The sequence below is a fragment of the Drosophila subpulchrella genome, chromosome 3L (genome assembly GCF_014743375.2).
Source record: "Drosophila subpulchrella strain 33 F10 #4 breed RU33 chromosome 3L, RU_Dsub_v1.1 Primary Assembly, whole genome shotgun sequence".
NCBI lineage: Eukaryota > Metazoa > Arthropoda > Insecta > Diptera > Drosophilidae > Drosophila > Drosophila subpulchrella.
Window position 1 is genome coordinate 6,708,989 of NC_050612.1, and position 23,227 is coordinate 6,732,215.

The window sequence follows — 23,227 nt, forward strand, 5'->3', positions numbered from 1 at the left end:
AGTTGGCGTGGCATATTTGCGTAAAAACTTGCGCTGCGTACAAGGCTACGGAATCCAAATCTGAGATCCCAATTCTCTATCTTTGATAGTTACCAAGATATCCACGTTCATATTTACGATTTTTTGAAGTTTGTGGGCGGTTTGTGGGCGTTAATGTGGGCGTGGCAGTCTACTGAAATAAACTTTCGCTGCGTAAGAAGCTCAGGAATCTGCACGCCAAATCTCAATAGCCTAGCTCTTATAGTTTCCGAGATCTCAGCGTTCATCCGGACAGACGGACAGACGGACATGGCTAGATCGACTCGGCTAGTGATCCTGACCAAGAATATATATACTTTATGGGGTCGGAAACGCTTCCTTCTGTCTGTTACATACTTTCCGACGAATCTAGTATACCCTTTTACTCTACGAGTAACGGGTATAAATATAAGTTTACAAAAAATGGTCCGTTTGCTTTAATTTGGCATATTCTGTAAAAACAACATTCATTAACTGAGTTCATAAATATTAAGTTACATAACAGTGCTTAAATATATACTTCTTGCCAACAAAGGTATTGATTACATTCCGGTTTTATTGTTGATATTCAATTATTTTCCTTTCTCCATGCCATTGCAATTTTAAAGTACTTCGTGTGTTTCCTAATTAAACATTGTGATTCAAAGGTGTTAATATTATCTGTTTTCATTATTAAGAGTATGAACCCTTGGAGAAAACACCAAAACAAGAAACAAGTTTAAGTAACATGAAAATTTATTTAATCAAAAAATTAGCCAAGAAACGTTATTGAACTCATTTGAAATTATTTTTCCCAAGATACAAGAATTATATCTTGAACCATATTTTAGGTTTGGATTTCTCAAATGTGAGTCGTTGGTTTTTTAAGTTTTAATAATAATAATATAATTAACTTTTAATTTAATTGTTATACACATTTAGTTTTTCCTTATCAGAACACACATGTAACCAAGTGTAAGCAAAATGAGATTTTTAAAATGATTAAGGAAACTCATTTACATATATTATACCAATTTTACTTATGATAAAGTAATTAGATGTTTTTTTAATGAATATACAATTTTTAAATATAAACTTTGCCATAGATTTGTAATTAAATAATACTAAACATTCAATAAGTCCCTTTAAAACCTTTTTAAAAAATATATTTTACATTTTTTTTTGTAACAATCCAATTTGAAACATTTCCAATTGGGTAATATAAAACCAATTATTCTCTTATTAGTTCAGATTTAGTTATGTAGGTACGCATTAAAAACTATAAATATGTATGTATTGTAACCATTTCGCTTGCTTCCGGTCCCATTAAAATTCAGTAAGCCGAGGATTGGTGGGTGATCTGTAAAATAAAACTTTGTGAATAAACGCTTGCAATCAAAATATTAAAATTATACTCAAACCGTAGAGTTCGCTGCCCGCTAACAGCCTGGACAGCCAAGGGAAACTAAATAAATTACGAATTTTATTAATAAAGGTTAGTTAATTTAAAAGTTAATTAATATAGATACAAACATTTAAAATAATCCGAGCTTTTCCTATCCACAGACCAAGAGTTCATTTCCACAAACTGATTTGTTTTGGATGGTTTCTCAGCGTTCAGCATCATCATCTGTCTTAACATAAAATGCATTCATTAATTATGAAAATATATGTTTACCTCTATTGAAAAGACTTGTACTCTTACGATTTCAAAGAGCAGAGAAGAGGAAAAGACTCCGCCAAGTGGAGACAGTTTGTCTGGTTTGACTACCTGTTGGATGTGCGCACAGTTGGAAGTGCCGATGCTGGCCCGACTCATCCATCGGATAAGAATCTTACTCAATGGATTGAAAATGAATGAATCAATTTCATACCAAAATCAAGTTTATTTTTGTCTTAATGTCACGAATCAAGAATGCATCGGCATTTGGGCTTTCCACATCTGAAATATCAAGAAGATTAACCGTAAGATAAAGAGTTTCCGGTCAAACAAAATAAATGACACAACGGGTTGACTACAGTGATGTCTTGAAATGAAAGTCTTGATATTTCCTTGTTAAAAATGGCAATGCTTTAAAAAGTGTTAATAATTTTGATATTTTTTTAATATAAATAATATTTCTAAGGTTTAATAAGAAAAAGTAATGGATACAAATTTAAATGTATTCATTTAATTTATAAATTTGACAAAATAACTTATATTATGTATGTTTATATATATAGTATACATTTTTTATATATTATATAATATATAATTATATTATTTTGTATCTAATGATCTTCCCTTTCATAATGCTGCTATAAGAAACCAAATATGGATTCCCATATTTAAATTATTCATTAACCTATTCTAAACAAAGTACATTGTCTGTAACATATTCAGGGCCCACTGTACCGGGCGGCAAAAGATTTGAAAACAAAAGAACTCCTAAATGAAGGCCCAATACATTTGGGCTGTTGAACGGGCATACAAACCAAATAAACACGTCGGTTTCCATTCGTTCCCCACACTTCACGGCCAGCTAATTAATGACGTTGGTCAGTCGGTTCGCTTCGGTTCGGTTTGGTTTGGTTCTGTTCCCTCGATCCCGATCCCAGTCCCAATCCCGATCCGGGGCAATATAGAGTGCAGGCCCTATAGAGTGATGCCATTTTGGTTTTCGATTTCGTTTTCTTTTGGCCTCGGCTCTGGGCCCGGGGTCTCTCCTATATTCTTTGGTGACGGTGTCGTAAGTGAAGTGCCAATAAACACGTGATTTACTTAAGCTGTGATCGAGCGGCAGGGACGTGGGCTCTCTGGATCTCTGGGACAGTCAAAATCATGGGGCTTATCGCTGCCATCGGCCATCAAGATGCCGCTCATTAATTTTAAAATTAGGCGGGTTTTCAAGAAGAGAGCCCCAGAAATGATGTCCACCTTTGGCTGAAGACCGACTAAACTGGCCATCCCAGACCATCCCGTGCCCCGTTCCCATTCCCCAATCCCCGAGAGACCCCGATGCATTGCCGACCGACCATGAGTGCATAAATTAATTAAGTCGGTCGGAATGGGAACGTGTCGACCTTTTGTCTGGCATTGTGGCGAAGATGGCGGCTGTGGCCCAGGGCCCCACTCTGTGGACCCGGCTGCACGTATACGTATAGATACAGATACATGGACGTAGGACTTTGGACGTAGGACGTAGGACGTTGTAAATTAAAAGCCGCGAACGGGCTGGGCCAGGTCCTTTATATGCAGCTCCGCCGCAGACTGAGTCATTTGCATTTTGCCGGCCAGCCTGATTATGAAAGATGCTGCGTGGGTGATAAATGGTCGTTGTCAGTCGAAAGCCCTCTTTTACCCTGCGATTGTTGCACTTTCGAATCCGGGACGCGGCCCTTTCAACCCCATCGTTAACGCCAAACGCTAACCCCTTGCTGGGCGAAGATTAGCCGCCGTCCTGCCAAATTTATTTGTGTGTTCATCCCTCGACTGCTGACAAGGGCCGTGGCCGAAAGCCAATGCCAAAGGCTACACAAATCTAATAGATCCCGATTGAGATTTAATTATTTCACTTAATTTTCCGCCTGACTTCGTGCCTTCCCGCCCGACTTCGCTGAACAGGCTAATGAAGCGAATAAATTTCTTGGCAATTATTTTGCGGATTGTTTTAATTGACCGCAAGGGCTGCCTGCATAGATAAATGAGTGACTAGCCGAAGGAATCAAGAGGCTAAGACGTCCGAAGCCGCAGCAGGAGTGCGCTAATTAACTAATTGGCAAGTCGTTAACTCGTGAGCTAAAGGGATTTCCCCTTAAGACGAGAGAAACATCACCTGCAATTTGTGCCACTCCACATCTATCTCGCTATATATAGAAGTATATTTTTTAAGGATCTCCTTCTCACATAGAAACGGACTTTGTTTATGATGAGTGATTTTTATGAGTTGTCAAAAAGGCATGTGTGTAGGTCGTCGAGGAGGGGTTGTTGTGATGGCCACGGCCGTTAAGCAGGAAATCCACCAGGATCTGTGGAGTATGCCGTCAACATATGCAAATAGACTTGTCTGCGGAGTCAAGCCGAAGGTGGCCAAGAGGTACGGGGACTAGGACCAGGACCAAATACCACGGGTTTCCACCCTCGACGAGGTACACCGCTGTCGACACCGCCCCCTGATAACAATCAACCCCGAGCGGCGGCTTCGGCGGGAGTTCGCTTTAATGTTTTGACAGTAAAATAAACATATCCAAGTGCGGCCCTCATCACACGAGTGTGGGTGGATATCTGGGTGGTTCTTTGCTGCGCATGCACACATATTAGGTCCCATACCTTTGTGGCATGGTACACACATGTGTTAATACCGGAGCTCGAGGACAGGGGCCAAGCACATAGATGTCAAATATAATTCATCATCCTGGCGAAACATCAAAGCCAGCCCCTGCAAGGACCCAGGACCAAGGACTCTGGACCAAGGACTCTGGACCAGGGCACAAGGCACAAGGCTACCGGCATAAGCAAACACAAAGTCGCCAACAGCATCATTATCAGTTTTTGCCCGGTCAAGTGAGAGTGAGCCAAGCCGAAATCCTGAGTGCCGTCTGGCCAGGGTGTCCAAATAAATGGGGTGCACTGTGGGTTCTTAAAAGTATGTCCTTGCGACAGATTGGTATAAAAAAGGATGGCACATAAAACAAAAAGTATCTTTGAATTAAGTTCAAAATATCTGTTGAGTCTTTTTATTTGTTGTTTGTTTTTATCAGCAGTGCTTTTAATTTTTTTTTACTTCTGCATTAAAGAATTTAAAGAAACATCTAAATCTAAAACAGGAAACTATCTTAGAAAATCAATTTTTAAAATCACGTTCAACTTTTTTAATCCTATTTAAATCTATTTTAATTTTGTTGTGCTTTTTGTATATTTGCAACGTCGTCTCTAAATGTCTCAAAAAGCTAAAAAAAAACTTAGGTTTGGGCATTATTACTGATTAAAATAAAAATATAGTTAGACATTACAACAACAATATAATGATTGTTATAATATTATATTCTATATAATATTAAATTGTCTATGGAATAATAAACAAATTTTTGCTTAGTTTGAATTAACTAAGTTCAAATTTAAACGGTATAATCGATTTAGAAATTTTATTTGAAGGTGCCTAAGTTATTACACTTCTGAGTACCCTGATATAAAGGTACTCAGAACACAGACCATATGTTTATATAGTTATACAAAATTGCTGTGCATATTCCAAACGCTTTTTCTGTGTGCTAAATAGTTATACCCGTTACTCGTAGAGTAAAAGGGTATACTAGATTCGTCGGAAAGTATGTAACAAGCAGAAGGAAGCGTTTCCGACCCCATAAAGTATATATATTCTTGATCAGGATCACTAGCCGAGTCGATCTAGCCATGTCCGTCTGTCCGTCTGTCCGTCTGTCCGTCTGTCCGTCTGTCCGTCTGTCCGTCTGTCCGTCTGTCCGTCTGTCCGTATGAACGCTGAGATCTTGGAAACTATAAGAGTTACAATACTGGGATTAGGCATGCAGATTCCTGAGATTCCTGCGCAGCGCAAGTTTGTTTCAAAAGAGTGCCACGCCCACTCTAACGCCCACAAACCGCCCAAAACTGTGGCTCCTACAGTTTTGATGCTAGAACAAAAATTTTAACTGAAATGTATTGTTCTCATCAATACCTATCGACTGACCTAAAAAAAGTTTGCCACGCCCACTTTAACGCCCACAAACCGCCCACAAACTTCAAAAAATCGTAAATATGAACGCGGATATCTCGGAAAATATCAAAGATAGAGAAACGAGATTTCAGATTTAGATTCCGTAGGCTTGAGCGCAGCGCAAGTTTATTACGCGAATATGCCACGCCCACTCCAACGCCCACAAACCGCCCAAGTCTGTGGCGCCCACAATTTTCATGCTAGATAAAAAATTTAAACTGAAATGTATTGGTCTCGTCAATACCTATCGATTGATTTAAAAAAAACTTTGCCACGCCCACTCTAACGCCCACAACGCTTAAATCTGTCTACCGCCGGTAGGTGGCGCATTTGCTGCTTGTATATCTCCATTTTCCTTTGGTCCCTTTAGCTGAGTAACGGGTATCTGATAGTCGAGGTTCTCGACTATAGCGTTCTTCCTTGTTTTTGCTTTGAATTGCCACTGCAATAGCAAGTTTTTGTAGGTAGAACCCCAGACTTTTCCAATTGCTCAACTTATTTATCGCTGGCTTTTTTGAGCAGCTCTGAGGGCTCACCGTTCCACCGCAGGGCAAAGAGCGGCACTTAGGTCGAAGGATTCGCACGACGTCCTCTTAAATAATTAATGTCAATTAGAGCCAAATCTAACTTTGGCCATCAGTCCGCCTGAAGGACTCGGGGCTAAGGACGACTGTGCCACTTAAAAAGGTATGAACACCTCCTCTTCTACCTGTTCCGATCTGTTCTGCCAACGGAACTGCCTGATGTTGGGCTGTCTGTCATAAATATTTTATAACATCAATTACCAAGCACTTAACTTTCATGAATTTAATACGAAAGCTTCAGCTGCTGCCGAGGGTAGACACTCATTTATCTTATTTGCCAATGACGAACAATCAACACTCTCGGCACTCGATGTCACTTTCTTCGATGGCCGACAAGTGTAAGCCGGAAAAAGACGCACATCTGCACACATATGTTGGTAGTGTCGATATATCGAACCCTGGACCATCAGGATCGAACACCCCCCAAAAGGGCCGGGCGGCACTTTGCGATTTGGGTTTGGAAAAAATACCAAGACTGCCGTGATTTACTTCCCCTCGGCTGCGAGAAATCCCAAATAAAATAAAATTAAATACGCATCAGGAGCACAAGTGCTCAAGGCCCGCGGCCAGGTCTTCTGGTTCGGTTTCAGGTCCCTCGTCTGGCCGTGATAAAAACAATATCCATGAACCCTCCCCGAGCACCCGCCCACCCACAAGGACGACCGTTTGGGCCAAGATTGGAGGCGAGTGGCTAAGCCACCGCCGCAGTATCGGATGAAGCGGCGCGTGCCGATGACGCACAGTTCCCCCCATATTCCCATTGATATTCATGGCCGATTTTCGGGCCGATACACTCGTTCCCGTTCGCAGGGCAGGGAACTGAGCGGAAAACAAAACGGTGCACACATAAATAAATAAAATTTATGGCAGCTAGCATCGGTGAGCCGTCCCAATTGGATTTCGGGGCACTTGTAGTGGGCCTTTGATATGCCCGATTATTTCTGTTTGATTGTTTGATTAGATCGGAGGGCCGGAATCCGGTGAAATGTGGCCAAAGGAACAGCCCGTTTGGTGGCATATGTTGACTAAGTTAGTCCTGCGGTAGTGGGGGGTACTGTAGTGAGTACACTGATTGGGGGTACAGTGATAGGAAAATATATTGTTGAAATCAAACGAGGTTTTACTGTGCTATAATATAATATTTAAATAAGGTTACGTTCGTTAAACAAAATGTTCTCTCTGAATAACAACACGGTCATATTTTAGGATTTGTTTAAATTCATTTTATAAATACAAGGCAGGGTTATTGATATTGATAAGATGTATCTCCATAAAACCATATTTTAAAAAGTATAAAGAATCAAAAAACCTTGAACCATTCAAGTTTACCCTAATTGTGTTTTCCCATTTCCTACCCAATCGCGGCATCTATTAATTTCAATTAAATGAGCAAAGCAAACTCCCCCCGAAATACCATTTAACTAATCTGGCTACAAGGACGCACCCCGCGAAGAAGGATTGATTTCCACTCCCCAGCCTCCGGAGCTGCAAACTCCGGCATTTATTCCGGCCAAGTCGAAAGGGCTCTAAAGTCTCGGTTTATCTAAATGCTGCATTGTACTGCTAAAGTGTCCCCCGAGATTTTCCGAGGCGTTGAAGCGTGCCACCCCGGTTTTGGGCCAACAAAATGCAGTGGTTTCCGGTTCGCCAGCGACCCCAGGCCCAGGGCTACGGTGGGAGTTAATTCGCCAAAGTCAGTAACCTCATCAAAGAACGGCTAACCGTCTGTCTGAATCTGAAGTCGGGGCTCTGTAGCTTTTGCTCCAGCGTTAGCCTTGGCTTTTGCCGGCTGCTGGGGGTGTCGTCTACTCCACCGCCGCCACATTAAATTCACGCCGAACGACGTGAGGCGCATATGTTTATGAGTCTCGTCGAGATTGAAAGCCAGGAGTGGAGTGGATTGGATCGAGGGGAGTGGAGTGGCATGCCCATGGTTAACCGAAGGCGAAGCAGGACGCTCCGTGCATAAAAGCCTCATGGTCACCGCTTGCCGATGCTGCCGGCTCTTGGCTTTTTCTCCTCGCCGCACGCTGCCTGCTAATGGATTTTGTGGCACTGCCAATTGAAGGGTTAGGGTTACGGGAGAGGTCGGAGTGGCGGTGGCAGTGGCAGTGGAAGTCCTCTTTTGGCCGCGCAGCATGCTTTCAATTTACTTCCACTTCCTCCACCAAAGGCCCGGCTCTGTTATTGTTGTTGCTCTGACTTACGCACCGTGAATGAATGCCAAAGGTTGAGGGGGTGGGCCAGGGGGTGGTGCAGGGTTGCGATGCCACAGGACGATACACAGAGCACAATTATTAGATCTTTAATTAAGACACAGTTATAAGAACTATAGTTCTAACCATGTTCACTTGAGATAACTTTGAGTATTTTAAATGTGATTCAAAAATAAATGTAAGTATCTCCATAAAATTCTTTGGTTACCAAGCCACAAACTACGAAAAAGATAAAATTGTACTAAAACAAACTATTGATTGATAATATCAATTTGATATAGATTGTTTACATTTCTTTTAACATTTGCATAAACATTATGTATTTTAGTTCTTGTCAATTACCAATGGTTAAAGAAAAAGATGCAAGTTGTTTCACAGTTTTTAAAGATTTTTGAATGAACACAAGACTTAAAAGCCTACAACAATGGTTCCTTGAAAATTGTAACGCACTTATGTATCCAATATTGGTTATAAAAATGCTCAAAGTTTTTGATCACTTAAAAATAAAAGTTGTACATTATTATTATCACTAACATATTAAATATAAATATTTTTCGGTATGAATCTTAATAATTTTTAAACATATTTAATTTATGTATAAATTACAACATACTGACTATTTCATTTTTGAATTAGTGCTAGGATCCTAAAAGAACTCAAACAAACTAAATCTTGTATTACAGATAATACTTTAAATACTATTATATATTCAATTCAAAACTCAGTTAACTTTTCTCCCTGTGTACGCTTGGGCTTTTGGTGCACGCGACTTTCACACTAACGTAATAAAGAGCTCAACGACACTCAAATTGAATACGTCTCATGGTGCGAATGCCGTAATGATTTTCTATGTGGAACTCGATGCAGATAATGGGGCGACCTAGCAGCCCGCCCAACATCCCACCCCGTCCCACCGCCTCCCCCAACCACCCATCCACTCCCCCTTTTTCGAGGCCACCCCACACGTAGCGTCTGCGGACTGGGCGTTTTTGTTTTTGTTTTTGTTTTTGTTTGCCTGGTGATAGAAATTAACCCCTCAATTGAGGTTGAATTTAATTTGGCGCAAAATGGCAAGGGGTGTGTTCCATCCGGCGAGTGTGTGTGGTGTGCTGGGTGTTGTGTGTTGTGTGTGTGCTTTCCGGCGGCTGCTCACTTCGACGCTGAAAGTAATATCGCTGTTAACGCTAAAGGGCCATTGTCAAATTGTCTCTTATTAATTATGATGATGCGTGTGCCGCTTTTCCGAAGGGGTGGTGTGGTGCTAAATGTGGAATGCAAATTTCTGGGTCTGGTTTTCTCTGGGCCTGGCGTCTTTAACGTAATTTATTGCGTTCTGCTCACGGGCAGGCTTACGGCTTAGGGCCCCTGGCATAGTGAAAAGTTAAGGCCGGCAGGGTGTTGCGAGGTCTATATCTGGTGCCACTTTCGAAATCCTTCTGTTCTCCGGACGAGGGGGATGAGCGAGTGGAGCCCGGAGATAAGGTGGGAGTTCCCTGCTCCGGCTGAATTGATTTAGGACGAAACTATGCAGGGCACCCAAAACTCGCACCCATGCAAAGTTTGCTTAATTTAGCCCAGACAATGGGGCTCCGGTAGACAATGGTGCACAATGCCATCATCGGGGCACACACTCTTGTGGTGACCAAGCCCCCACAATCGGTTTTCGGGCTCCCTTCGAACGCAATTCGACAGCTTAAACTCCTGGGGGAATTTCAAATGAAGCCGGCTAAATATTTCTTATGCTAAGTTTTAATCAAAAGGGGTGATTCTCTGTCTATGTAGCTTTAAATTTGAAGTTCCTAAAGGTTGAGCTAAAAAAATGTCCTATCAAACAAATGAAGTTATTATCAAACCTAAAAAATAATCGCTCTGAATTTTAGAAACTTTTGTACCATTAAGTAAAGTTCCATTATTAGAAAAAATGTTTTAAGTATTTATTAATATTTCTTATATATTTAAGATCACCATTATTATTACAAAGGGGTAGCATACGTTAAAAACTGAATTTTATTGGGGGTGAAGCCAGAATCATTTAAGTTTCATTTAATGTGAAATGAGTTGGTGTAAAATTAACTTATAATTCTATTTTTGTATCTTTATATCCTTTTTTTTAACTAAATGAACACCAAATGGACAAAATCCTTAGGTATCTTTAAGTCTGAACTTTAATGTTTGGGACAACTCCTAATTAGCCATTCATATTCATGACAGGCATTTCAAAGGCGCAGCAACTATCTGTGACCAGTGTAAGCCAGCGGACACCTAAGGTGTTGCGGGATGCCACATCTCTCAGGCGCTCAGCCGGCTGACCCCCAAAGTGCCACAATTTATGGAGTCGCAGCAAGTCGCCTAGCGCCCGCTGATCGCCTCTTGCGAATCGCGAATCGCGTTCCATTCACTGGCGATATTTCACTGCTTTATTAAGTTAATTTCATATATCACAACTGCAGGCGCCAGTCGCTTGTAGGGCACTTGAGTGGCTGGGAATGGGATGGGAATGGTATGGTATGGTATGGTATGGGATGCGGATGAGGATGTTCCCGCACTCCTTTCGACCAGGACAAGCTGTGGTGCGCAGCTTGAGCTCGTTACTTTGATGCATTTGGGGCGCGCGTTTATTTGTGGACGTCACTTGAACAACAGCGGGGCTCTGCACTCGGGAAAATATAATGCGATTCTCATAATGACCTATAACTTTTTTTAATAAATTCCCCCGTGAATATGGGCTTGTAACAATATTTCCTAAATAAGCTCTATTTGGTGAATGAATTTAACAGAATATTTGAAATCGATTTTTTTACGAACGAATTTGAATAAATTAGTTGAGTCTATTTACGATGTGTTGGAGACTGTGTTTTTATAATTTAAAATAAAACCAATTTAAAACATTTTGAGCTATAATGTTCGATGAGTTAAGATTCATTTATAGTTAGGGATTTTACAATTACAATTACAAGATCTATCCCCTGTTCGCAAATAATATAAAATAATAGTTAAATTCAATTTTTTAACTGTTTTGTTTACTATGGATAATATTCGTTCGTTTTTTAAACTATAAGTTTACATGGGATAATCATATTTTGGTGTTTTACATTTATCTTTTCATAATAAGAACCTATTCTTTGCTCTCAAATATGTATATTTATAAAAAAATGTAAATTCACGCAAATCTCTTCCATTAAATTTATGATTGTAACCTTAGTTTGAAAATAAAAAATGGGTATGTATTTTTCAAGATATTAATATATATCTTACGAATATATAAATTGAATTTATAAATTTTCTCGTAGTGCACTTCTTCAAGCGGCCCAGACTAACTTGTTCTGGCGTTTGCAACTGCACTAAAACAAGCGACTTGGGCTCGATTAAGATAGCTCACCGAATCCGCGGCCCGAACCATGCCCAAATTGGCAACATCACTCAATTGATTTGCGACGACCCCGGGTCCGTCCCCTCCTGCCACCCGAAAAGTCGAATGTTTTTTATGCCGGCGACCGCCCATTAGCCACATGCGCGCCTGCGTGACACAACGGCATCAATCAAAGTTTCACCCGTTCCCATGACGTATGTGTTTGAGTGGGTGGTGGGTTTTGTTTCGGGTGGGAGGCATTCGGTTTTCGCGGTTCCCGGGGCGACTTTTACCATAGGCGTGTATTGGATTTGAGTGCCCGTGCCGGCTGCGCGTAAAAAGACATTTTGACAAATTCAAGTAGCGCCATCTACACTCGACTTTAATAGCTTTTATACTGCTTGTCACGATATTTCATCAGTCAAAGGGGCCGTGGCCCAAACCACGGCCAACACGAGAATAAATGGATTGACACACATGGCGGTGGCATTGGGGGCAGGGGCAGGAGTGCCTTGCCATGGACATAAAAAACCTAGAGGAAGCGCGAATTTTATTCGATGTTATTTCCATTTGAAAATGAGTTATTGACACATGTAGCCACCCCCGAAAAAAAGGGGACAACCCGCAACCGCAGGACGAGTTCCCGATCCCCAATCCCCCATCTGCAATCCCCAATTCTCGATCCCCGGAAAACTTGGAAACATTGCGTGGGAGCGGCTGGCCAAAGAGCGCGCATAAATTTGGGCTGCCAAAAAAAAATAAGGAAAAAAACAAAATCAGGGGACTCCCCTTTGTTTTCCCCCATTACACACTTGCGTTCAGATTGCGATTTGCCTGCTTTCTTTTCTCCGATTTGATTTATTTTATTTGCTTTGTGCGGCGCCGCAAGTGCTTCGCCCAATGGTTTATTAATATCGTAGGCGTTGCTAGTAACGTGCCGCTTTTGTTTGCCGATGTGATTCGCCACAGCCCCGGATACGTTATTATACTATGTGTGTTCCCACAACGGGAATGGCGGAGAGCGGTTAATCAAATATCCCTCATTATGGTCGTTATAACTTATAACACGGCCGGCTACACAAGTTATTCCCCTTGATGTGTGCTTTTGTGGGGATTTCTTGCCTAATTTGGAGATTTAGTTGTGGGCTGTAGTTGCCATCGGAAAATGATTGAGGTTAATATATAATGACCACTAAACGATAGAAAGTTCCTTTTAACAGGTCAATAAATGGCTTTTTTTTAAGGTAAGGAGCAAAGTTTATTGGGATATGCAATTTTAATTCTATTAATGTAAGCCCCATTGGAAATTTAATTGAAATCTAATAAGTTCTGCTTTATTTTTGGCAGGAAAATGAAACGAATGGTTTTTTGAGGTTGGTTCGTTTAGGTTTTTAATAAAGTTATCTGCTAATCGCATAATTTAATTCTTATTAAAGTCAAGACAATTCTAATTTAAATTATAATGCAAATGTAATTTAAAATCTTTATATTCTTTAAGTAGAAAATTAAGTCTAAGAACTCATTTGGCTCAAATACAAAATATTTTATATATTGAGTTGACGGAAATATCCTTGGTTATTGAAATGGTAGATAAAACGTAATTTAATTAACATCAAGTTACAACCCCTTTTAAAGGCCCTTAAGATTTAATGAATGACCCTGAAAACCTTTAAATGTTCAAGTACTTATCCAAGTACTGGCTCTTAAAGAGCGGCGTTGCATTCTGGTCCAGACTAAATCGAGCAGAATGCCAGAACTAGTTAGATGACTGATTGATGAAGTAGCCAAGTGATGAAGCGGATTGCGTGTGTAGTACGTGTGTGCCACATTAGATATTCATACGCACCGTGGTCGGGACATGGATATGGCCATCCAATGGATGTGTAGGATGGCTGCTTTGGGGCGATGAGACGAATGTCCTGGGGCCGCCCAGCCGCTGTTGCTGTCTGATAAATCACATATTTTCGCTGATCAAATCAATCTAATTGACATCACTCAAAATGATGGCGGAAAAGTTTCCACATTCATTTTCGCATTGGCAAGGAAAAAATGCGAATAAATGAGTTCCACCCCCACGAAAACGCCCCGGGCTCTGTTTTGGTTTAATGGTGGCTCTGTTTTGCTCTTGTGGTGCGTTCCCATTCCGCAGGATTCGGCAGCCATCTCCGCACATATCCCACCACCCCGATCCCCAGTTGCCTATGCGGTAAGGCAGCGTGATTTATTTTCATTCCGATGGCAACGCCACCCAAATTCGACGCTCCGTCATCCTGACATTCGAATTGAAATGCAAATTCTGACGAATGTGCGCTGGTTTGGCGCACATGCCCCGGCGGAGTGGAGCGGTACGAGGATATGGATGGTAAGGTATGGTATGGTATGGTATGGGGACTCTGGGAGGACGACGGATTGACTGACGAATGACTCCCGGCAGCCAGCGGCGACAGTAGGCGGTAAATGAGCGAGCTATCCATGTGTGTTACATTCTGGAATCAGGAATACCACACTCGTATATACACCATGCATCAATGTACTCCGCGCACACATGTGCCGAACCCATCCACATAGACATGGCCTCGGATTTGGATTTGGAGGAGGTTGTGGAATGGCATATGGGTATACCTTCGCATGTGCGTATCATTTCACATGCATCCCACGCCATTTGAATTGAATAGCATCTCATTTACTCTCGCATCATTATTTTTTACTCGAGTACCTAAGATGCTCGAGGACGGAATCCGGCTGCCAGGCCGTGTCCAATCGATTACTGGGGTGTGGTGGCGCCCCAATCGGAATATATCGGATTTATATCGGTTAATACTTAAGGGGGATTCAAATGATCAATGTAAGGTAGAGATTTCTTCCTAATAACCCAAAAGGATTATTAAAAGCTCATAATGAAATGTAAATATTTAGCCTAAAGTTAAACCAAAACTATTATATATCAAACAAAAATATCTCTGAGCAATGTAATAAAGTCGTGACGATAACTCCTTCACCGTAAATACATTTCTGATATCAAATTTTGTGACTATCAAATTCAACATTTTCTGAAATGTTTAAAAGGTCTAAAACATTTCCAAGCATATAGGAATATTTTTTTGGTACTTATACTGGAATTTCTCCTGAACCAATCCACTTCTGTAAAGTCCTAGTAACAATTTAATTTATATTTTTAATAATTTTTGTCAGATCTTAAATGTTTCTAGTTGTTAAATAAAGTTTAAAACCCTAGTGTGGGCAAAATTAACCCAAACTGGCCCTTAAAATTCCATTCCATATTACTTGCCCAAAAGACTTCAAATCTAGGACCCAATCCTATCTACTACCCCCTTCCTTTGACACCACTTATTAATGTATGAAAGCTGGGCTATGTACTGGAAACTAAGTTACATACATGGCAAGTACTATACTCACCCCGAAACTCCTGCACTGGGTCCATCCTCCTCTAATGAAAGCTGCCGGTTTCGTCGGTTAATTCAACATCTGCAAAATGCAAGGATGTACATATTTTTAAAACAATGTCTGTTTCACCGGGGGCGGGGAGCAGGGCCTACTTAAAGCCGGCATCATCCGCTCGGAAAGGAGCCCGTCCATCAGCCAGGACGTATGTAGTACGTGGTGTCGGCCAGCATGTAAATGCTGCTTACAGGCCCAGACAATATTAACAATTCCCCGCAACTTGGCCGACACTGTACTCGAAGGGTCCTGGTCCTGGGTGTTTGGGCTTGGGCTTGGGTGTGGGAGCGGACATTATATGCACATAAAGTGCTCTGCTCCTTCGGCTGCAAGCGTCCTGCGGCCCTCGTCCTTCACGACACTCGTGGCAACCATGTTTGTGTTTTTGTCCCCGCCATAGTCGCTGCTCCTTGGCCACGTTAACAACTGTATCCCTTGTGGGCGCTCTCGTTTGATGTAGACGAGGATGTCCTTCGTGCCCGTGCCCTGTAGGAAATGCCGGCAGGCCGTGTCCTGGCGTCGTCCTAAAAGTATGCTGCAATGTTTTTCAGTTTTAGGGTAACTCTGCATAGATCGTAGGGGTAGAAATTTATGACCATTCAGGGCTGAAATTTTTATTGAAGTTTTCATAATTTCTATAAGCTTTTTTGCAATAAAATTGAGTTTTTCCAATAGAACAGAAATCATTTTAGTTTAAGACATTGGATACAATTTGGTTATGTACTAGGATTCCTTGAATTTGTTATTAGCTTTTTAAAAAGATGTAGTTGCTTATTGAGAAAATGTATAAAAATTGGACTTACAATATTATAAAACCAAATTATTGGTTTATAAAGAGTACTTAAAAGAATTATACGTTTTAAAAAAAAAAATGTTGAACTCTGTTAGAAGATTTTGTAAAATATAATATACTTAAAAAAAAGAGTACTTTGTATTTATAATTATATTGTTCTATTCTTGTATAAGTAACCTTATGCTGTAAAGTAATTTTACACATCGATAATGTAGTTTCAACTTACGGCTTTGTCAATTTGAATACTTCTAATGTAATAATACACTTTTTTTAATTTTTCCTTTGTGATTTTAAATGCTTTTGTTATCTAAATAGACTACTTTCCATGATGATAAATTGATGATGATTTTAAATGCTTTTGTTATCTAAATAGACTACTTTCCATAATGATAAATTCCAGCTGATATATGTTAAAAATTTACAATTCGTCAGTTAAAATACACTATATTCGTTGAAATTCCAGTAAAATCTGGACTACCCCAGTATATACACCATCCACATATGAACCATGTGAGTCATGTGTACCTAACACTCATGTGGATGTGCCCCGTATGTGTTGTTCTTGGACTGTCAGTGACGTAGTCGTCGTCGTTGTCGTTGGCGTTGTTGTTGTCAGTGTCGGTCTCGGTCTCTCGGCGGTCCAGTCCACTCACTCGTGGAGGCAAAGTTGTTCAAGTGGCAGCTTAATTCGCATAAAATGAAAACACGCTGTCTACATTGTTCCTACAACTTTTGGAGTTTTTTATGGCACTTAAAATGGCTGCTAGACAAAGGCTTAACAAACGGCTACTGCAGGATCTACGGCTCCTGCTCTCTTTATTACGTCTGTGCCATCGTGTGTGCTGCCTTCATTTTGGCCAACTTGAAGACAATAATGGCGTATCTAAAAGGCTTATTAAAGGTGGTCTATTCACACTGAAAATGCAATCTCGGTGGCCAAGAAAAAAGAAGTGGCAAACCAGAGGGACTTTGGCTGATTCGCTACGTGGATATGGATGTGACCTCTTTTAAAAGTGTCGCCCCCACAACAATGCTCCGGCCCGAAAATCAATAAATGCAAATTCATTTTTATTGTTAACATTTAAATAAAAGGTTGGACTTCATGGGCAGTATACAATGTAAAAAGCCGGGGAATGCCACCTCCGATAAACCAACCGACATCAATGAAAGCACTCACATTTTTTTATAAACTCACTCTTCTTCATCCGCAAGCGCCAGACCTTTGCGGGCCCAGAGCTCCGGAGCTCCATTTCGCCCAACCCAGTCCACCTGGCCCACAGACATCAGACATCAGAGTGTTAAACGAAAAGTCCGCAAATAATCGACTACGGTTATTCCGATTTTAAAGCAGGAAATTTAAGGAATTTAAGGGCTCATTTTCCGGTAATACGAGCCGTGATAAATGTTTGAAAGTATTCATTTAATTTTAAAATGTAAGGTGGCAGATATCTGGCATTCAATATTTTTCTTTTGGCTTTTTTAAGCAAACAAATGTGCCATTTTAAAAATAAAGTATAATTTAGAAATGGTTTGAATTTTTATGATTGGCATTTTTTAAATGTAATGTGTTATCGCTATTTTTGGGTTTTAAAAAACCCAACTGAACTGACTGAACTGATTTAAATACGATACAAATGCAAAAAACTTAAAATGTTCATTAAATGGATTTTCATAAGTGTGTCTATTATGCTAATTGATTAAATATTTTCTTGATGCATTTTTCCAGCCAATTGTCATAGTTCAAAAATTATAATAAATAAGTTGCATCAAAATAAATAAGAAAAACATTTAAAATATTTTTAAAAATAGTAAGATAGTGAACTTAAAAAAAAATTGTAAGATAAGTTTTCTACTTGGTTATGTTCGATTTCAAGCAGCTTTTCAAATTGAAACATCCTTTCAACTTGTGAAGTTCAATGTCACATAAATTATCACCCCTATGAGGAGCCAGGGATGATGATAAAGACATTATACAAGAATTTTGTAGAAAACATTTCATTTGCTTCCTGCAATTGGAGGCTGGTATTTTTTAATAACAGCCAAGGGGTTGCCACACAAAGCGTGCCAAGCGAATGAACAGCTTAATCGCCAGCACGAACGCTAAACACTCATTGTGGCAGTGGCTCCCGCTAAAAGCGACCCCTAAAAGCCATAAACTAAACCTGTTCCCCCAACCGAAAGTTGGTCTTTTCATAGCTGGACGGTTTTAGCAAGAGTCTCTGCTGGAAACTCAACAATTGTCCTAAATTCTAGACTTGTAATGGTAAAAATTGGATAAAAATGGAAATAAAGGGAGCACATCGTTTCCACCTATTTAAATAATGGTTATTATAATACTTTTTTCGAATTTTTAGATAAATAAATAATAAACTGTATTTATTAAAAGGAAAGCCTGGAAAAGCAGGCAGCTATCATATTACTCTATTTAAATAAAAACCAGTGAAGGCGTTCCTCAAGAATGGAACACATTAATCATATAAATAAGTATGGCCAACAATAACCATACCCAGTGATTTTGCATCGCCTCACTCAAAACAAATTCCACTTTTTATGGTGAGAATGGGTTGAAAGCATTAATAAGTTATGTTTGTTTAGAAAAAAATTAGCAATCTTTCGCAATAATTTACACACTTAACAAGGTTTCCCGAAGAAATGTGCGTGCAGTGGCGCTCTTCATTAAAATAAAAATTCATTTCGCTGAAAAGTATTCATATCGCCTAGAAGGCAGACGTTGGATTCAGTCTACCATCAAGTGAAACAAATTCTATTTTAGTCGAACGCGAGAAATAGTTGCATGCCAACAAACTAGACTCGTTACTAGACGGAATTATGAATATTCAAGACGCAGCCTTATTTTCGCCCCGAAATGTGGAAACTGACCCAAAACCCGAGAGCGTGTCAAGTGGGTGTTTAGAAAATACGGGTGTTTCGTAGGCCTCAATATATATTTGCCAGTTTGGAAACAATCAATCGAGTTCGGAGGGCATTGCGGTTCCCACAGCCGAAAGCAGGCAACGACCCTTCGCGCAGGTCCAACTTCTTGCTCCACTGCACCCAAGTGCAATCCGGTTGCATGTGGCAGACTCTGGCAAACTCTGGCAACTGGCAACTGGCCGTCGCCGATCTGCGGTGTTGCAGTTGCAGTTTAGCGGTTATATTCTGCATAAATGAATATGTAATGCATTTTATTATGGTGCAAATTGCGAATTGAATTGTTTTTAATTATTCCATACTTATACTGCGCTGGCAACCGGCAGGTTTTCCTAACCGCACACAAAGTCTAGCCAGTCGGTTAGTTACGAGCGTATGGGCACGGACAATTCGTACTTATTCGCGATCGGAAACAAAATACTTTTGGACACAAAGACTAAACAAAACTGTTAATTAACTTGGCTTTAATATGGCCGGGCTTAAGCAGGAAAGAGTGGGAGATTTAAATAAAGTTGTTGCATGTTGGCTTTTTGACTTTAATTATGGTGCTTAAGACGAAACTAATGCAAATACGGCGATTCATATTAAATTCTTTGATTTATTTATTCCAATTAAAATTAATGAGCCAAAAATAAAAAAAATCTGATACATAATTAAACCGTATATGTTATAAGCCTTTTGCAATTATATTTGGAAAGTTAAAATTAATTACGTTATGAATTGATTATTGTAATTAAAAGTAAAGACCCAAATTAAAAGCATGAAAAGCAAACAGGAGGAAATTATAAAAAACTCATGGATTAAGCTATACGTTTATAATATTTATTATGTTTAGTGAATAATCAATTTCCTTCTGATTAAATACCATCCCCTATCTATTTAACTATTCATGTAAAGACCCAAATTAAAAGTATGAAAGGCAAGAAGGAGTAAATCATGTAAGTAACATGGATGAAGCTCAAATAAGTTTAAAATTGTATTTTAATTTGGAGAATAATCAAATATAAAAAGTACATCGTATTTGTTGTTATCCCCTGATTAAATACCATTCCCAATCTATCCATCTATTCACGTGTAAGCCCCCACAAAACTAATAAAGCAGATAAATCATAACACTTGGGAATTCGACCTGTGACATGTGCACTTAACACATACTTTAGTTTAGTGCATTTTATGACCGTACTCGGACCTTGAAAGTAGCACAGCAGTATGCAAATTCGCTTGCGTTTCGTGTGCGCCTCAGAGGATATTACTTCGTTCCCGACTGGTTCCGTACCTTTTGGCCATAACAAGAGTGAGTGAGTGTGCTACCTGGCCAAGAGCCGGCTGCGGCTTTCTTGAACTAATTAAAAATTCCAGCGCCGCAATTGCGAAATTGGTCTCTTATCGGTTTGTATCATCGACGCCACGAACGCTTAAACATGATGCGCTGATGAATAGCTGCCTAGGCTAAGGGTGTACCATATAGGAATATATATGCTAGCATATTTTTTTAAGGAGGATGGGGGGAAAATGGAAAAGCATATTTATGAATACGATTATTTTGCCCATGATAATTTTTTGTTTCTCTCGCTGTGCAGGTTTATTTTGCAATGTCGATGGTGCCCGCAAAGCGACGGAGGCGTTTTGCGAAACAATTTCTGTTTATGGCTCTAGACACGCGACGAACATTGTTGCGTGGCTTTTCATCATACGAATAAAAAGTATAAATAACAAGCGCTGGAGAAAACTCTTAGGCGCTGCGCCAGGTATTTTTTAAACGCATTGCATGGCATTTCCTCGCTGGCTAGGGAAAATTAATGGAAAAATATGAAACATAGTCCGATGGTCCAGCGCCTTTGATATGAAGACTGCCTGTTTTTGGGCTATATTTCAGTTAAGTTACATTGTTAAGGAGCTAGTTAAACCCTAGTTTAATTTGGAAAATATTTAAATACATATTTCAAAAATATATACCTAAACAAATAAACGATCTTTTAAATAAAATAGGTATAATTTTATGGAATACAGATTTTTTAAAATATTCATTATAAAGGTATGATATTTGATATTGATTTAAAAAATTCGAAATATAATGGTACATATGCAACATCCACTTTTACTGACTCGCCAATAAATTGATAAGTGTATTTATATTAATGTCAGCACTTAAAATGTATTAATTGTGGTATTTTTCTGTTTTATCTAAGTTTACTTTGGATAGATAGCTGATTTTGTCTAGTCACGACTAGTCGAGTGTTATTTTATCTCACTGACTAAAAAAAGTTCATAAGTTCTGCAGAGTTTAAATCTAAGATTTCTAAGCTTTTAGTAAACTGTGAGTCTTAATTCTGAGCGCTTTGCCAACTTATTTATAAGGAACTTTGTTTAAGAGAATGAAAGAGAATGAAAACTATTTGTTGTCCTAAAACTTATAAATTATTATTATTAGTATTATATGCATTTGCTACCTTTATTATATTAATAAAACCGTATAGTACCGAATCAGCCACCACTTTGTGGACCTAATTTCCCTGGGTTTATTTGCTCAAACACAATATCACGCAATCGTAGTAAACAATACTTACATGAAAGCGCTGTGGGGACTTTAGGGCAGGTAGAAAGGTAGTGGCTGCCGTTGGCCGGGTGCAAAGTCCACGCGGCCGGGGTCACTTGTAAAGCTTCATCGTGTCCGGGGTCAGGGCGTTATAAAACGGCAAGACGTTGTTGACAAGCACGTGACAGCAAACTTTGGCACTCTTGTGTTTGTTTACGCCGTGCGGAATTGTTGATCTGGCTGGCGGTGCTCCCACCTTGGCCCAATCAGGGGCACACACATTTTTGGGTTATTCACGAGATTCGGGGTATGCAGCCCACCCCCTCCCACCGCCCACCGCCCAGCACCACCCACTTGCGGTTCGGCCTTGCGCGCCCACTCTCGCCCATGCGAGCATTACCGAGTTCGAGCGCATACTAGTTGTGTTGCATGTTCGCTTTTGGCCAAAAGCACTCGTTGCAAAGAGAGTGAGCGAAAGAGAGAGCGCGCACAGAGAGCGGGGGTTCGAAAGTTGCGCATGTGCAGTGGAAAACGGGTTTTCTCCTTCGGTGCGAAAGAGACGGGTGACGTATTCGCGGGCGGTGCTGCTCTTTCCAGGTGGGCGGCGGGCGGAAGGACGGTGGGCGGTGGTTGCAACTGGAACGTGGAAACGTGGAAAACGCTCCGCCTCCTCGACAGCCGCGAAATATGGCCAAAATGCTCGGGCAGCCTTGGTATTTTTAGGTTACGAATTTGCCAGGTTTTTAATTAGTACACATGGCCGGAAAAACGGGTGGTGTTCATATGGCCAGTGGGCGGTGGTGGGTGGGTGGTGTGTGTGCATGCCCCTCCATCATACCTTTGATCCAATTTGGCAATACCATGCAGCCTGCCAAATAGCCAATTAACTCACTTCTGATCAAAGGCAGAGCACTTCCCTTTCAAGGACTCCGAAATCGCCACAAGCGATCCGAAAACTAGACAGCTATCCGTGGATTTTCATGCACTGGAAAAAATTGGTTTATCATTTTGAAAGCATAGATTACGTCACTGGATCAGAGGGTCCTAAAAACACTTTGTTTTTTATTGATTTACCAGTTTGACCCGCTTAAATCTTTCAATTAAATTTCAGCTTAATATCATACAATTTTATAATATAATTTTATTTATTAAAATTAAAATAATTACAAATTAAACGCTGACTTGTTAAATTAAATACAATTCATTCTAAATAAATTTAGAACAATGTTTTGTAATATATATATTTACTTACTATTATTTATTATTTCATAAATATAATGTACAGATAAACTTATAAATTTGATTTACTTGAAAATTGTTAATTTTCAGTATAGTTAAATATTGGAAATTAACCATTTTCAAAAAAATAAATAACGGCAAATAAAACTATTTGAAAATAATAAACCTAATATTGGTTTATTGAAACTTCTATTGCCACCTTTAAGTTCTTCTTCATTGTAATTTATTCTTTACCAACTAGTTAAGATTGTTAGTTTTAGCTGAAGACTTCCCGACTTGATTTTATCCGTGTACGAAAACCCCCTACATATATTAGCCAGGCGGGGTGGGACTTTTGGGCCTGGGATATGGCTGCGCAGAACACGAGATAATCAGGGGAGCCCAGAACAGAAAGGGGCCTAGCCTGCTC

At 40.0% G+C, this 23,227-nt stretch overlaps 1 long non-coding RNA gene across 6 annotated transcripts; it reads right to left on the reverse strand.

The window, feature by feature from the left end:
- Positions 1–735: 735 nt before the first annotated feature.
- On the reverse strand, positions 736–21,901 carry LOC119555098. 6 transcript variants are annotated; one of them, XR_005219858.1, is made up of 8 exons: positions 21,611–21,901; positions 15,418–15,854; positions 15,278–15,346; positions 13,707–13,806; positions 1,703–1,939; positions 1,531–1,631; positions 1,419–1,462; positions 736–1,357 (listed from the first exon to the last, which is right to left on the reverse strand). It is a non-coding gene; the product is annotated as an uncharacterized LOC119555098 (long non-coding RNA). The 6 variants fall into 6 exon arrangements; XR_005219856.1 differs by lacking the exon at positions 13,707–13,806; XR_005219857.1 differs by having other exon boundaries at positions 15,278–15,854.
- Positions 21,902–23,227: the final 1,326 nt, after the last annotated feature.